This window comes from Megalobrama amblycephala, linkage group LG21, assembly GCF_018812025.1.
Source record: "Megalobrama amblycephala isolate DHTTF-2021 linkage group LG21, ASM1881202v1, whole genome shotgun sequence".
NCBI lineage: Eukaryota > Metazoa > Chordata > Actinopteri > Cypriniformes > Xenocyprididae > Megalobrama > Megalobrama amblycephala.
The window spans coordinates 16,256,395-16,273,786 of record NC_063064.1 but is presented as its reverse complement, the minus strand read 5'-3'; the positions used below and the strand labels follow the sequence as shown (position 1 = coordinate 16,273,786).

The window sequence follows — 17,392 nt, the reverse complement described above, 5'->3', positions numbered from 1 at the left end:
AGTGAATTAAGGCAACATTCACGTATACTTTCCATGAGATTTAAATTAATCGTGTCAAAAGCTTCATCAGTCCTTAATAACATGAGATTAACACACTGCAAGATTATGAGGATGATGAGGTGTAGGCTACATATATATATTTTTTTTTCATTAGCAGGAAAAGACTGAATATAGATTTATTGTTAAAAACCAAGTACAAAAAGAGTGTGAATTACTAGTGTACTTGGTTCAACTCCTGAACTGTAGTTCCCTCTGCAGACTTATTTTTAATGCCCACATTAAAATTGTTGCTAGTTTGTTTTGTTTTAGTTTTACTGTTGTATCTGAGAGAGAAACAAACAGTGCTGATTTGATCACGAAATGTACAAGCCATTAAACATATGGTTTAAAAATAAAAGGTTAATCTTGTATCTGTATCTCATGTATCTGTGTAAAAATGAATCCCTAAATAAAGATATTAAGTTTTGCATCACTGAAGTTGGTCAGCAATCTGTCTGTTAACTCATAAAGGCGAGGCAAAAACTGACCAGTTAAAAAATGTATATTTTATTACAATTTTTGATGTGCAAAGTTAATAATTTTTCATCAGTTTTTAAATCTGATTTTGCATCTATACAAACCTTACTCAGTGTATCTCGCGGCAATTGATGCATTTGAAATCACACTCATTTATAAGTATAATAATAATCAATACATGCTGAGTTAATCTTATTTTTATATCTCTTTTATTTCATTCGTTAAATTTGTAGCATTTCATTGTCTCAGTAACACACACCGCTAATAGACCCTAAAACAACAACAAACTTCAATGCGTTTCGTTTATTTTTCTTTTCACTTTCTGCTATAATTTTAAAACGTTAAATTATTATTCTATTAAACGTATGAATCAGAAGGCATGGGTTATTTGCATAAGATCAGATCACTATCTGCTGAGGGCCTGTTAAAAACAATCAGCTACACGGAGAATAAGGAAAAAAAAGTACATCAAGCCGCGGTTTAACTTTTTAGTTTGCGTGCATATTTCGATGCTGTTTATTAACTTAAACTGTTTACACGAGAGGTTTATTGGTAAAGGCCAAGCAATATATGATTTCTACATTTCTGTGGAAGAATCATATGGTCTTTCAAATGAAACCAAATGCTCACTAACATATATTTATTTCAAGTTACTTTATCTGATCTGTCAAAACAAGTCCTATGTTCATTTGATAATATTTTAGAGCAGGTGATATTTTCAAACTCAGTTGCACATGCTCAATAAACTTGTTATAATCTTTTTCACTATCGAGGTTCATTTTTATCTAAAACCCCTTCTAAGTTATTAAAAATTTATTTAATAAAAATGTGCATGTCTCTAATTCATAATCGCGTATTATTCTTTTGTGGAGAATAATAACACGCTTTCATCTCCGGTTCAAAAGTGTCACGTAAAAAGTTAAAAGTTGTCAAATGTACTGTGGTACTGAGAGCTTTAGTATCACATTTGCAAAACATCTAAGAAAATACACTGACTTTTTTTTCTTTTGATCTGATGAAGTGTGTGAGATAACGCGTCCGTGCGTTCAAATCTGGGATGCATATTAATATTAAAATCGCTTAAGGAGCGAGGCGCAAAGTACAAGAAGAAAGAAAGGAAGAAAGAAAAAGAAGTAGTAAAAAAAGTGGATATGAACCTGTTAGGATATTGTGAAGAACTCTACTTTCACTCTACGGCTGGACCATGTGGATGTGTCGCTCCAGCTCTCGTGAATGTCCCAGTGATTCCAGAAACCTTCTGAAGAGCAACGCAAAAAGAAAAAAAAAATCCTGTTCTATTGAGTGATGTCTTCAGACCATTACTTTCAACGACAACTGTCTTTATTAGTCTTCCTTTCCTTTTTACTGGCTTCCTCTCTCAGACTGGTCACTCAGTAGGGTGATAAGTGGAAACAATAATCGTGCACTAGCTCAAAGGCTGCATGGTCACAGCGCTCCTCAAAGTTCATGAAGAACAAGCACGCGGCTCTTTACGCCTCCTCGTCGCTTCAGGTCTTCCCTCTTTCTCTCTGTTAATCACACGGTGAGTTTTCCTAAAGTCCCAATAATGCTTCTCGCTGGAGTTTTTGGCATCTCGTCTGTTCCTCGCTCATTCGCAGAGAAATCAGTGTTGAATTACTCCGCTTGTGTCTTGTGTTGGCGATGTGTTAGGGGACAGTTTGGTCTACCGTAATACGCCTAGAACGGGCGCGCGCACACATCTTCTGCGCTGCCGCCGCCGCTCGCAGCACAATAGAAAACCTCGCGCGCTCCAGGCGCTGATCTCTTCACCTGCGCGCGCATCGATGGTTTAGTTTGGCCATTGTGGCAGCCGACGAGCAACAGATGTTAGTCAAAGGACAGACTCACCACGGGAACCGTTACCTTATTCCTCATACACTCTTCAGGAAATAACAAGTCTGTTCTTGCTGCTTGTCATCATTTAGTCATAATTTGGCTTTGTTGTCAATAAGTAGTATTATAATTGTTCTAAAATGTGCTGTTTTAAATATTATAATTATACAAACAGTATATTATTATCAACATCAGTGTTATAGATAGATGCGTATAGGCCTAGATAACATTGTATAGTGCAATAAATGGCTTTTATTAATATAATTTATATTAATAGCTATATATATCAACACATACAAATAGTATAAATGATTTGTGTGCTATTCTATTAATATCATTATTGAAAATCATCACTCAGGACCATATATGATGTTGGCAAGTTGTTGATTTATGAATCTCACTCCAACTTTTAATGGATAGTCAAGGTGATGCTTTGTCAGTAATCTGTCATCTTATCAAAAATGTTCAAATATGATTTATTTTATGGTCAGTGCCAGTGGAAACTTTCTCTCAGCAAAAATGGCTTTTACTTGAACCATCAAAAAAGTCTTCACATCTCCACTGGACAATAGGATACGACCCCCATTAGTCAAGACATATTCATTAGAAAAATCAATAACCCAAGATGTAGCCATGCTGGCCTAAAATGAAGGCAGCCGGCTCATAGGCTCATAAAACAATGCTGACTTCACTTCTATGTCCTGCCATATGGACCTGGTCAAAAAAAAAAAAAAAAAAAAAAAAAAAAAAAGCACTTTAAGGCAGTATTTATAGCTTTAGATTTACCGAAAAATAGTTGTTTGTCAACTTTTTTGAAGTTACGCTGCATGTACAATCACTAATCTGATGAGGAACTTTGTTTGAAAATGAAAACACTTTAGAACCAAGCTGAATATTTTAAAGGACAAAAGAAGGTCCTAAAATAACTTTTGTGTTTATGTGCATGTTTGCAGTGTTCGCCATCAGATTAACATGATTAAACACACACACACACACACACACACACACACACACACAAACACAGATTTACAAAACTTGTTTGCCTCATGCACATGGTCAAGCATGACAAAGTCTGCGCTCCAGATCAGATTGGAAAGATGGACAGAAGGAGATTCGGTCTGTTCACTGTCACGGGGTTAAGATTAAACACTCTTGTGGTTTGGCCATCACAGGCTAATGAGGCACTCATGAAAGGATTACACAAAGAACCCATATGAAGACTGACTCTCTAACTATCCTACAGTTCATCTCACAAGCATACACACCTGCAAACAAGATCACAGCTGGATATACAAGAGATTGATTCAAGTTCAAAGCGATGATCAATGGCGAATTAAAGAAGGCAATTTACACAAATTTGCCTCATCCTTTCACTAATAACGTATAGCATTGCTTATCTTTTGGTACATTAAAGCATGGATGCATACAGTATGTCTTCTAAATAAAAAGCCCTATTTGCTAACAAACTTTCCATTTCTGAGGGACAAAACATGTCCATTATAGTTGTACTTCCGTTCACACAGACTCATTAAGCCAGTTTGATTAGTATTGTTGTGACATGCCATCATATGACCATAAGGAGGGTGAATTCTCACTCGGCTAAAGATCTGAATGTTTGTTACCCATCAGTCCTAAAGCTGACATCAAAGCTGAGGATCAAGTCCAGAAGTATCTTGGCTGCACACTGTTACGCTCCCTGAGAACCACCCATGCATACTCAGACACACACATACAGACAAGTACACTGGATTTAGTTGTATTTTCATCATTTTCACTAAATAAACAGTATATAAAAAGAGGCATATTACATACAGCAGACTCTGTTTCCTCTCTCCTCTGCTGCAGGAATACCACCAGAGCCTGGAGACATGGAAAACAACACCATCTATTTACTGTTATTTGTTTACTCGTTCGTCTGTTTGTTATTTTCAGACACTGTTTCTCACTCCCGCCAGGCAATGGGGTATTCGGTGATGGCGACGCTATCTGCGTGTGTCTGTTTGCTTGTTTACTTGTTTGTGCTCGCATAATGTCCTTAGGGACCGCAAACAAGACCAACAACGGTGGAAAAATAAAAAAACCTTCACGGTATACGAGGGCATTGCTGGACTAAAGCAAGGACACTGCAAGTGAACAAGAGCTATGCAGCCTTTCAGACATATTACAGTCAAAGACAAAGGTGAGTGTCTTAGTCACTGTAATCTAATAACATTCTCTTTTATGAATGAAAAAATAAAAACTCCTCAGCACTTTCATCCAGCACTTTCGATTAACATTTAAGAGCAGGCTTTGTGGTTAATCAGGGGTAATAATTATCAAAGTCGACAGGTAATTAAATTAAACATAATTGGCTACACGAATTGGCTGTTCTACAACATTTTTTTCCCACATAATTAAAGAGAAATATGTCAGTATTCAGAGAGAGAATGGTTTAAAAACAAAAAAAGTGTTTAGTCACACTAGAGAAGTTGATGTTGAGTGTTAAAACTGATATAAAGTAGTTAGTATTGGACTTGTGCAATCTAATTTAGACTGTAAACAGACAACTTTAATGGAATATTCTGGGTTCAACAGGAGTTATGCTCAGTCGACAGGATTTGTGGCGTGATGTTGATTACCACAAAAATAATTTTGGCTTATCTTGTTTTCTTCCAAAATGAAATAAAAAAAAAAGCTAAAGTCAAGGTTACAGTATGCCACTTAGAACTGAAGTGAATGAGGCCAATTTTTGAGAACTTTTTAAGCATAAATGTGAAATTTTATAATATTATAATATTAAAAAGATATAGTTGATTTAATAGTTAATATTGTGTTCCGTTGCCATGACAACAAAGTTTTAAAAAGATTTTCAAGATAAATAAAAAAAGTTATGAGTTCCTAAAATCATGTTAACATGCAATTTGTTTAGGTCTTCTGGCTGTACTATTGAAAAAAGTGAGTATTTAACATTTATGAATTGGTCCCATTCACATTCCATATCACTGTAACTCACGATTTAGCTTTATTTAATTAATGAAGTTGGACATTTGTGTGTGTGTGTGTGTGTGCACGTTTTTGTGACATATCAGGACACAAATTTGTATAATGGCATGGGTATGACATAGGTATTACAAGGAGAGGGTGACTTATGAGGACATTACCCCATGTCCCCATTTTTCGAAAGGCTTATAAATCATACAGAATGAGTTATTTTGAGAAAGTAAAAATGTGCACAGTTTCCTGTGATGGTTAGGTTTAGGGGTAGGGGTAGTGTAGGGCGATAGAAAATACGGTTTGTACAGTATAAAAACCATTACGCCTATGGAATGTCCCCACAATTCACAAAAACAAACTTGTGTGTGTGTGTGGTTTCAACATTACATATTCCCCAAGTGTTGTTAATTGTATAACCATCTTGTATTGAACCGAAAATATTCCCTAATGTCTTCAATATCAGTTGTTATATTAAAAATAATCAATTCAAATGAACAAAAAGTATGGGGTTGAAGAAAATTTTGGGGTTATTTATGTAGGTTTGATGTCATAATCAGTGCTTGAAGTATTTTTACCTTTAGCGTACCACTAGTTTTCCTCGCGTGCCGGCATTTCGACATGTTGCACGTACGGAAGCCTGCCGTGCCCTCTCTTACTTGGGTAAAGTTGGTTTTATATTCGCACATTCGTATTCAATAGCCTTGTTCATCACACTACATTGGACATTCAGTGGACATTCACAAATAAATATGCCATTAAAACAATACTTGCCTATTTTGATCGACTGTGAAAAATGTTGTAAGTTGACAATGGTTGGTTGTCAATATCATGTCGCTGCTTAAAATTCGCAAACATTAATTTATTGCACATTTGTTGGAAAGTCTGAATTTATCAGAAGTCCGAATGTGCGAATATAAAACCAACTTTACCCAAGTCCCTCTCTTCTTCTGGAACGCGTTTTGAACCGAGCATCGGAAGTACCGGTGTTATGCCAAATTCTGACCGCCCCTGCCAAATTATTACCCCCCTAGTATTGAAAGGTTTAGGATTAGGAGAGGGGGGGGGGGGGGATTAGGATTAGGGGTGGGGTTAGGATAAGGCAATCAGGTAGCGATTTCAATGGGGGGGGGGGGATAATTTGGCAGGGAGTCGAAATTCGGCACAACACCGGCACTTTTATTTTTCCACTTCAAGCACTGGTCATAATCTACATTTAGTGAGACTAAGCAAAAGCTAGGGTCACTTGTGAAATGTGCCAATGGCCAGTGAAAGAGACACAGATCTCTCCATCACACACACACACACAGGCAGGCCAACTCAGTTACAGATGACACAGGCCGTTGCCTGAGGATGTAGAGCAGAAAGTTTAGTGAGTGTGTCTGCATTTATGCTAAACTGTATTTGTGGTATTAAGCTCAAAATGCTTTAATAGCCACGTGGGAGTAATGTAGTAAAAAATGAACACTGTAAAATAAAATAAAAAAAATTATTAGTGTTTACAAACATACCCTAAGGTCCTTACTGGCAAAAGAAATTTAAATAGAACCAATTACCCTTGAGACTTCAGGGGAAAATGGGAAGAAAAAAGTCAAAAGAGCTCTTTAACAGTATAGAAACTGTACCTCAGATGACAGCTGCAAGCAACTTTTTACACCACAAGACAGTGGCAGTATATGCAATACAAATTACACCGTTTGATTGGTGAGGAAGATCATAGACACACCAGCATATTTTCATTAAATCGTCATAAACGTGTTTACAGCCACAGCTGGCTTTGGTTAGAGGGTGTTAAATAACACAGCACGGTATTGTTTACTGCTCCACCGCTGTGTTCTTTCCCTCTTTCTCTCCCAGGTCTTTCCCCTCACACTCGTCTTTTTGTCAACACTGTATCCATCCTCACATAAACCACATGGCCGAGCTGTCTTCGGGGAGTGGTAACCGATCCTAACGGCCCATGTCATGTGAGGAACTTCATCTTGAATAAAGCTGTCAAAAAAAAAAAAAAAAAAAAAAAAACAGATCAGTCAGGAAGGAAAAAAGGAACTGGGATGAGGCCGGCGTTTAATGAGCTGTTTTAAGGTGCCGCGTTTTTCAGACAAAAAAAAAAAGGGTTCAGATCTTGCCTGGGGCCACTTAGGAGGAGCTGACCGACTCAGCCCGGCTCGACGCAGCTGTAGCCCAGCCACAGAGGCTCTGCGAGTGGGCTGAAGTGTCACCTGGCTCCCCTGAGAATAGTGAGGGGGTGATGGAAGAAGCAGAGGGCTGCGGGATTGTGGGAGGGGGAGAGGAGTTTGCTAAGTTTTCATTCACCGAGCGGCTCAGAGGTGGAGCCAGCGGCGGTACATATGAGGAGAGCTGCAGATCGTACAAAAGGAGGCGGCAAAAGGGCTCTTGTTGAGGCGGTGTGTCTGTACACACACACACACACACACACACAGACAAACCCTCTGCTCTCTTCCTCGGGTGCGATCTTGTATCAAAGCAAACAAATGACATGCTGTCTCCCTCCCCCATTTTTCTTTTTTGATCCAGCATTCACTAAAATGACACTCCATATCTCAACCGACTGACATTATCAATCTTCAGTATGCCTAAATCTTCCGGCCAAACTTGCAGTTCCCAGAGGAAATCTAGCGGCATTGTCCTTTGTTTGCTTTGAGATCCCACAGGAATCAGCCCTGACTTTTTCACTGCGTGAGGAGAGCTGTCACGCAGGCAGCCTGGCACGCAGGATGCTGGGTTAGGATAGGCACTGTCAGCCCACTCAGATTCGCGCCTCTTTCAGGAGCTGTAAGACAGCGCAGGCCGTGGCATTTCCACTCTCAATGCTGGATTTGGCTTCAATATAAAATACATCAGAGTTCTGTCTCCCTGCGCCGGTGTGAAAGAGACATCTGGATCTGATATGAGAGACCACAAGGGGAGCATTTATTGTTGGCTTTTACCTATAGATAGTGTTGACATATTCTTTATTTTATCATTTTTCACAGGAGGGGAGAAACGAATCTTTCAGTTTCCACATCTTTGAATGCATCCACAGCATTAAATGTGACAACTTTCATTATTTTACTATTGATAAGCCAAAACTAATAATAAATAACTACAATAACAACATTATTATTTTATTAATAAACACCTACACTATTTATATTTCTATAATAAAACATACTTTTTAACTTTCACTCTATTTCTACTAGGCCACAACATTACAAACAATGAATAAACAAATACATATTTTATAAAATCACATACATAAAAATATAATTATATATAAAATATATTTCTATAATAAAAAAATAGATTTTCAAACAATATATAAATATGATATAAAATCACATATAAAATAAATAATATAAAATATAATTCTTAAAAAATATAATTCTATATACACTAATAAAACATTACTACTAGGCCAAATCTAATAACACAACCTTACAAACAATAAATATTAAATAAAATCACATACCTGAAAAATAATTATATATAATATATATTTCTATAAAAAAATATATTTTTTTTTACTTTCTCTCATTACTACTAGACCAAATCTAATAATACAAAATTACAAACAATATATAAATATGATATAAAATCACATATATTAAATACATAATATAAAATATATATTTTATATTCTATAATAAAACATATACTAATAAAACATTACTACTAGGCCAAATCTAATAATGAAAAAAAGCAAACAAATAAAAACAAAAACAAACAAACAATGAATAAATATGATATAAATCACATATATAAAATGTATACCTACAGTGCCCTGCCTAGTATACAAGTTTTATTAGTATATGTTGTATTATAGAATTATATTTTAAATATAATAAAACTTGTATACTAGGTAATTATATAATTTATTTGTAAATTTGGATTATTAGTGACCTATTATATATATATATATATATATATATATATATATATACACACACACAATAAAAAAGTTAATATAATTATAAATGACTCTGTTATGACAATGACTGTTAATGCCAAATGAGTTTCCTAACACCTCAGTATCCGGCCCTTAAAAAGATGACTGCAAAACACACTCCACACTTACTGTCTGTATTATGAACAATTTTATAGTTTCAGAACAATTTCAGAGTGTGACTGGTCATCAGTTTGATTCCTTCAAGAGTGAATCCTTGTTTAAATTTTAATCAAAAGTAAATTATTTTCCCTTTTTTCTTTTTTTTCTCTTCCCATCTATCTTTTCCTCTCTCTATCTCTTCCTTCTGCACAGAATTCATGACCTCTGCAATTCTGCTTGTCCTTGAGACCCATAATGAATATTCAGCAGATTAGAAGACAGACATGAAAGTTAACATTAGCCATATATTTAAAAATCCCATATTCAGATAATCCGCATATTTGTCAAAATCAAACACAAGAGAAATATAAGGGGACAAATTACATAATGAGAGGATGGGGATACGTCTTGCGGACAGGGAATTAGATAAAGACACATTTGGCTGAGTATGAAGGAAGAAAATGTCCTTGAAGATGGTTATTGAAATCCTGCCGAACGGACAGAGTTTGCCGTGAACCTCGATCTGATTGTTAGGGGCTAGTGATGAAGATCTGCACGGGCGGATGTTTTAAATTTATTTGGTCTAGAGCATGTGAGAAAGTTAATTTGAGTGCCATGTCTTTCACTGTGCCCACATACGCACGTTGAAATATCTGAATGAAAGCAAACTTCATCTGTACGTGTGTGTGTGTCATGTGAGGTTGTCTGGCTTTTCACTTACCACCGATGCCAGTACTAACAACCCCAACCCCCAAAATCCAAAATGCGGAAATGTGCATTATGTTCTCCACACCACTACTTTCATTTCTTCCTGTGTCTCCCCCTGTCTCTGTATCTCTCTCTCCCTCTTTTTCTCATTTACGACGAGTCATTACCGTGAGCGCTGGGATGAAAGCTTAGGATCTGGCCGACCCGCTCCCTCTGACTGACGCATATTCATTTAAAAATGAGCCACTTATTACCCGTCCAAACTTTTTACAGCCCCACAGTGCACAGTAGAAGACAGCTTTATTCCCACTGAGCCCGAGTGTGGGCCAGAAAGCCTTGCAGCCTTTGATGGTTATATATGTGCACAGGCCGTCGCCTTGGCAGCACTCTCAGAAAGCGCGCCATGATTTGTAATGTTACCTTTACAGCTTTAAACTCCATCAAACAGACTTGAGACCTTTTTTACTGGGCTAATGTAGGGTTCTGACATATCATTAACAAATAAATTAATAGATACGTAGACACGTACACATACACACTTGGAAAAATCTGGAGCTTTGCAATTTCAGTAGTTTCAGATTCAAGATTCATTAATATGACATGTTCATTTTAGTTTTAAGGGAAAGAGAGAGAGAGAGTGTGAGATAATATTCAAGGAAACTTAAAAGCCCATATTTTATATAGAACTTTATATTTTTAAAATATATATACACACTATATTTATACACTACCGTTCAAAAGTTTAAAACATTTATAATGTAGCAGTTTCAATATCAAATAAATGCAGTTAATATATTATATTCTAAAATATATTCAAATAGAAAACTGTTAAAACTATTTCACAATATTTCTGCTTTTACTGTATTTTTGATCAACTTTATTGAGCACAAGACACTTAAAAAGCATTAAAAAATATCATTGACACTGAGTATATATAGTAGCCTCATTAACACATATATATATATATATATATATATATATATATATATATACACACATATATACACACACATATATAAAATTACCATATAATAAACATAATTAAAATATAACCGTATTTAAGAGGTATCTGAATTCAGGTAATAACACATTCGTTTACAATGTTGTCAACTGCACAATGAAAAAATATTAAAAATATACCTCTCACATTCATAAATCCCATAAGCAGCGATAGGCATGAAGAACAAACACCAAACATCTCTAACTAAACATCTTCTTCATTGCTTCAAGCTCGAGGACTTGTCCTTTCTCTCTCTCACACACCTGCTCAAATACAAAGCGCCACACATGAACACAAATGTGTGATACCACTCTAAAATCTAAGTCCACTTTAGATCCCCTCTAGAGGCTGGATCTGAAGGAGCTCACAAGAGAGACAGAAATGAGGACAGTCCTCTGGGTGTGAATGCATACATGTGTCTTTTGTGTATGTAATGATATAAGGCCCTGTGATTGGCTTGAGCGGCCGGCAGACTGGCAGATTGATTGGTAGATTGATGTAAAGCCCATCGAAGTGCTGTACATCTGTGCTGACTAATGTGGGCCAATCAGGCTGATGTAAACCAATTTGATTTGATTGAAAAGCCGATTGATTGAAGCTAGGACATGTAAGCCATCAGCCAGAGACCAGCAGGGGAAAGAAAACGGGCGTGAAAGAGAGGGATTTGATTGATTAGCTGATAGATTGATTAAGTGAGGTAGATGCTAAGCTAAAAGAGCCATCGCTGGCCCCTTTATATGCGTTTAACCCCGCTCACACACTAACCTTCAGTCTTTAAGCCGCTCAGCAGGGTCCATTACATCAAGGTGTGAATAATTCATGCCCTGGACGCTGTAGCATGGTGGGTAAACACATGTACACATGTTTAGTTAGACAGAGCAATCTACAGGAGGCAAGGCTAGAACGAAACCTTCAGGGCTTTACATCACAGCCTGTTTAAACTATAAGAATTCATTTAAAGCGACACCAGAATGAAAATACTGTCATCATGTGCTCGTCGTTCCACACCTGTACACTGTAAACCTTAACGCTCATAAATAATTCATTGGTTTGAGTAGGGGAAACTCAAATTAAACAAATTAGTTCAATCAATTGAACTTTTATGAGTATTTAGAACTTTCTTTTTCTTTTGAGTTCACGAAAACTGACACATTTAAGTAAACTGAACTTTTTTAATTGTTTTGAGTTTTATGAACTTGTTTCTTTTAATTTCGACAAACTTAAATTTACCTGAAACTGGGCTGGGATTTTGATTTCCCAGCATGCTTTGCCATGACACTCGAAAGGGAGAATAAATGCAAAAATTTATTGTTATATAATGTTTTTTTGTGTGTGTGCAAGATTAATGTAAAGTGGAGGATTTAGTGTTTAATGCTTTGAATATCCCAATTTAGAAGAGTTTGTTATGTGGGTTTTTTGGAGGGGTTACCATGATGATGAGTGGAGCATGGGCTTAGTTTGAGAACAGGTATTTCATAAATGTTATATATTGCTGTTCTCTTTAGGCAAGTTAAGATTACATGATAATTTTAAGTTTAATGTATGAATGTATGAATTAACTTACTAAAAAATTTCAGGTTAAGAGCAATTAAAATGTATGAGTACAAAATTGAAATTCTGCCAGTTCTGCTTACTTAAACTTTGAATTTCTTTTTTCTTGAGTTTTGCCAACTTATTCGGGTATACACTGTATACATTTCATTCTTTTGCAAAACACACACACATATATATATATATATATATATATATATATATATATATATATATTCCCAAACCAGTCTGAATGATTAATTCTTGAATTCAACTCACTTACTCAATGAATCAGTTGCAGCACAGGAGCTCACTGTAAGAGATTCAGATTATTAGTGAATTAATGATTTCAATTTTAAGTTTGTTTCTCATGCAAAGTTTGAATGATTCTTATTTTTGAGAACTGATGAACCAATTCATTTAAAAGTTCCGACACAAAAGAATGATTTGTTCAGGATTCAAATCGGATAATGCTACTTCTCTTATGAACCGTCAACATTCCAAGAAGAGCTATGGTACTGTAGATGTCAAGATTTTCAGTGACTCACAACTCTTACAAGTCAAATAACGAATCTTATGACTTTTGAAAACTGTGTGGATGTATTTTTAAGTTGTTTTGGATTGCTTCATAAGCTTTAAAGTTCCAGTCCCCAAAAGAGTGTTTTCAGTTTTTTTACAGAATAAAAATATGGGCCATACGGGTTTGAACATCAATAAGGTATATACAGTGGGTACGGAAAGTATTCAGACCCCCTTAAATTTTTCACTCTTTGTTATATTGCAGCCATTTGCTAAAATCATTTAAGTTCATTTTTTTCCTCATTAATGTACACACAGCACCCCATATTGCCAGAAAAACACAGAATTGTTGACATTTTTGCAGAATTATTAAAAAAGAAAAACTGAAATATCACATGGTCCTAAGTATTCAGACTCTTTGCTGTGCAAGGCACAGATCTGGCCAAGGTTACAAAAAAATTTCTGCTGTACTTAAGGTTCCTAAGAGCACAGTGGCCTCCATAATCCTTAAATGGAAGACATTTGGGACGACCAGAACCCTTCCTAGAGCTGGCCGTCCGGCCAAACTGAGCTATCGGGGGAGAAGAGCCTTGGTGAGAGAGGTAAAGAAGAACCTAAAGATCACTGTGGCTGAGCTCCAGAGATGCAGTCGGGAGATGGGAGAAAGTTGTAGAAAGTCAACCATCACTGCAGCCCTCCACCAGTCGGGGCTTTATGGCAGAGTGACCCGATGGAAGTCTCTCCTCAGTGCAAGACGCATGAAAGCCCGCATGGAGTTTGCTAAAAAACACCTGAAGGACTCCGAAGATGGTGAGAAATAAGATTCTCTGGTCTGATGAGACCAAGATAGAACTTTTTGGCCTTTAATTCTAAGCGGTATGTGTGGAGAAAACCAGGCACTGCTCATCACCTGTCCAATACAGTCCCAACAGTGAAGCATGGTGGTGGCAGCATCATGCTGTGGGGGTGTTTTTCAGCTGCAGGGACAGGATGACTGGTTGCAATCGAAGGAAAGATGAATGCGGCCAAGTACGGGGATATCCTGGATGAAAACCTTCTCCAGAGTGCTCAGGACCTCAGACTGGGCCGAAGGTTTACCTTCCAACAAGACAATGACCCTAAGCACACAGCTAAAATAACGAAGGAGTGGCTTCACAACAACTCCGTGACTGTTCTTGAATGGCCCAGCCAGAGCCCTGACTTAAACCCATAGACAGTAAAAGAAATGGACACAGCGACCCCATTGGAACTCAATTGAGACAAGTGAAGCCCATTTTTAGCGATTTTTAGCACTTCCGTTTCTGACGCGCAGACTCAAACTAAGCTTGATGACGTCCGCAACCTGTCTGACAGATGTAAAACTTCTAGTAGCTGTGCGTGCAAACTGCCATCGTTAATCTTGCAGAGACGGCGAGCTTGAGCGGGGAGTTCTTTGGCGTGAGTGAGCAGGAGTAAGTATTCTGATTAATTAGTTTGTATAGTATTTTAAAATGTAACGCCAGTACGCCAAATTAAGATAATCTCCCCGATTGCCTGCGAGCTTCTCCTCCTGTCTGTACGGTAATTTCTCTACTGTGCGACAGAGAGTCGAGTGGTTATGACGCAATCGTTAGCTTATTTTTACAAAAACTGTTTCTACGGGGCCATAATGTAACATAGAAGGTAATGGAGCCCTTTATACATTGTCGTGTATCTTTGGAAATAAATAATGGACAAATGGAGTCTTTAAACGCCTCAGATGTAAAGTTATTCACTGTCAAAGTGACGCCAAAATGAATGGGAGTCAATGGGATGCTAACGCAAGTGAAGTTCTGCTACAAGATGGCAGCACGCGGCCGACTTCAACTTCCGGTCGACTTCCTTGGGCACTGCTTAAACCCAATTGAGCATCTCTGGAGAGACCTAAAAATGGCTGTCCACCAACATTTACCATCCAACCTGACAGAACTGGAGATGATCTGCAAGGAGGAATGGCAGAGGATCCCCAAATCCAGGTGTGAAAAACTTGTTGCATCTTTCCCAAAAAGACTCATGGCTGTATTAGATCAAAAGGGTGCTTCTACTAAATACTATGCAAAGGGTCTGAATACTTAGGACCATGTGAAATTTCAGTTTTTCTTTTTTAATAAATCTGCAAAAATGTCAACAATTCTGTGTTTTTCTGTCAATATGGGGTGCTGTGTGTACATTAATGAGGAAAAAAAATGATAATTTAAAAAAAAAACTTAAAAAACTTAAATGATTTTAGCAAATGGCTGCAATATCTGAATACTTTCCGTACCCACTGTATAACAATATAGTAAATAATGACAGAATTTTACATTTTATGTGAACTATCCCTTTAAAATGCCACACATAAGTGCACACATGCACTTTAAACAACACAAAACTTTCTCGCATTTGGATGCATGGTATGGTTAATATTGAAAAAGAAATCTCAGGCATGGGAATTTTCAGCCACACATGCATATAAAAAGAAAATCAAGCTTATTATTATGTGTTATTATTTTACAGTGTGCAGATTCAGATGCTCTGGCGTCTGGAGGCCGGGATCTGTAGCATGTGTTTCATGTGAGAACGCTGGCCACTTCTTAACTTGTGTTTGTGTTCAGTTGCTGGGTGCCCAGCTGACGAGAGGGGGCCTCAGCAACCATCACCGTCCGCCTACGCCTCATCATGGATGGTTCTGGGTTTTATTCTACCCCCCTCTTGTAAAGAACTGCGTGAGTTAACATCGAACGTAGGAGACAGGATCGAGGAGGGGTGGGCACATGAAACGGCAATTAAACCACGATGACCCCCGTCGCCTCCGCAGGTCGCTCTCTGTCACGGTGTCGGCTGAAAAGAAGACAGAGGATGCAAACAAGCGCACGGCGATGGATATGATAAGATGCATTTCTCCAACTGCTGTAAAACCTGCAAATCTTACAAGCTTCTCAGAGCGTCAGTTGATCCCAAACAGTGCCATCTTACTTTTGTGTACTAACAACAGAATGTATCCAGGGAAGCAGGGCATGTTGGGACGCAAAGGGGCTGTAACAACATGGCAGAATCATCCTTAAATACTGCAACAAGCACTTAGTTTGACAAGCCGCTGACAGAAGCGTACACGATTCAAGCTTAACACAGTGACAGCCTAAACTGAGGTGTGTTCACTCCCTAAGAGTCAGAAGACACTTAAGGGGGAAAAAAAACATTGTGCTAGGTGTGTGATATGAGATGATGCTATTTGTGCACAATAAATGTTTATAGGGATTTATTGCGCTGCTATGACATCCTGGCTGAAAGCTTTCGGTTACTAAACGAGGGAGAATTAACAGTTGCATTTAGAAGCTTTAAATAGCACTAAGGAGGGAGGGAACGCATGGGCAAGGACTTGCACTATGACTGCGTGTCTCATTTAAAGTGCACGTAAAAAATGTGCATATGTGTGCGTATATCCAACTGCAACGATACAGTATAAGAAGACCTTCAAAATTCTGCACTAATGCCAAAGAATAGAGGATTAATGAATGATCCATGACCTCATTGGCCTCGAGAGAGTTTTTCAAAGTGACTAAATGCTCTAGAGCACAATGACAGGCACCGGCGCACTGGATGCTTCTGCCATTTATTAAATTATTCCCTCCAATCTGTTTGATGATTTTCATTATTCACACTCAACTGAAATATTAAGGCCTTGAAAAGCCCTTCACTCTACTTCAAAATGCAGGGAAGAAATGTCTGAAAAGACATTGCAAAAAACGCAGAGAACTGGGAATGCTCAGGTCAAACTCTCCAAAGAATTGAGTTTTTGATTTTTTTTTTTTACATCTTTTTTAATTTCCTCACTCATATGTGTTAACTTTGTACTAATGGTGAACCAAATCTAATATACATGGGGACAAAATGAGGGGACGTCCTCAAATTAACAGACAACTAGGATGCCGATTGTAACAGATTCAGTCAAATTTTGAACTTATTTAACAGTCAAATGTACTATGGAGAAGAGCACAATAAACTTAAGGTAATTAACCCTCTACCGCACGCATTATGATAAATCTACAGAAAAAAAATATTTGACTCTTTTTCTTTTCTTAGAATGGCTTAACTTGAAGTGCTGTTTAAAAAAAAAAAAAAAATTGGAAAAAAAATATTATTTTAAGGTACTTAACAACATACAATAGTGGAAATAAATTAGAATAAGTGTAAGTGTATATAGTTAATATTTTTCCTCAGAAATGTTGTTTGTATTGAATCAACTGGTG

At 37.2% G+C, this 17,392-nt stretch overlaps 1 protein-coding gene across 6 annotated transcripts in view; it reads right to left on the bottom strand.

The window, feature by feature from the left end:
• foxp4 (forkhead box P4) overlaps nt 1-17,392 on the bottom strand; it is a 363,043-nt gene that overhangs the window by 148,228 nt on the left and 197,423 nt on the right. Inside the window, exon 1 of one of the 6 annotated variants that reach the window (XM_048172846.1) lies at nt 1,674-2,265. The exons of the other annotated variants lie outside the window; for them this stretch is intronic. The gene's annotated coding sequence lies outside the window, so the exon portion shown is untranslated. Of the gene's footprint in view, nt 1-1,673; nt 2,266-17,392 lie in introns of those variants that run through there. 6 annotated transcript variants of the gene reach the window in all.